Source organism: Egretta garzetta, unplaced genomic scaffold, assembly GCF_000687185.1.
Source record: "Egretta garzetta isolate BGI_Z169 unplaced genomic scaffold, ASM68718v1 scaffold17, whole genome shotgun sequence".
NCBI lineage: Eukaryota > Metazoa > Chordata > Aves > Pelecaniformes > Ardeidae > Egretta > Egretta garzetta.
In genome coordinates this window covers 597,638-598,368 of record NW_009260136.1, presented here as the reverse complement: position 1 = coordinate 598,368, position 731 = coordinate 597,638, and positions in this window count along the sequence as shown.

Sequence of the window (731 nt, the reverse complement as noted above, 5' to 3'; positions counted from 1 at the left end):
AAATTGTTGAGTACCTCAGCCTTCTCCTCATCTGCTGTTACCAGTTTGCCAGTCTCGCTCATCAGCAGGGTTACGCTTTCTTTAACCATCATTTTCTGGCTGACATACCTGTAGAAGCCCTTCTTGTTATTCTTTGCATCCCTTGCCAAGTTCAGTTCCAGCTGCATCTTGGCCTTCCTGACCCCATCCCTACAGAACCGGGCAGCGTCCCTATACTCTTCCCAGAATACCTGTCCCTGCTTCCTCTGCCTGTGCAGTTCCCTCTTTCTCCTTAGTTTGACCAGCATCTCTCCTCTCATCCATGCTGGTCTCTTCCCTTCTTTGCCCGATTTCTTACACCTGAGCATTGAGAGCTCTTGTGCTCTGTGGAACATATCCTTAAAGATCTGCCAGCTCTATTCTGTTCCCCTGTCCCTGAGGACCATTTCCCAGGGAGTCCTTCTGACCATCTTTCTGAAGAGCTGGAAGCTGGCTTTCCTAAAATTTAGGGTCCTGATTGTAATCTTTGCTCCTCAGGAGCGTGAGCTTCACCAGTGCGTGATCATTGCAGCCCAGGCTGCCTCCAATCTTGACGTCTTTGATGAGTTCACTTGCATTGGTGACCACCAGGTCCAGTATCGCATCCCCTTGGGTAGGGGTGTCTATTACCTGGCTTAAGAAGTTGTCCTCAATGCATTCTAGGAACCTGCTGGATTGCCTACAGCTTGCCGTGTTGGTTTTCCAGCAGATGT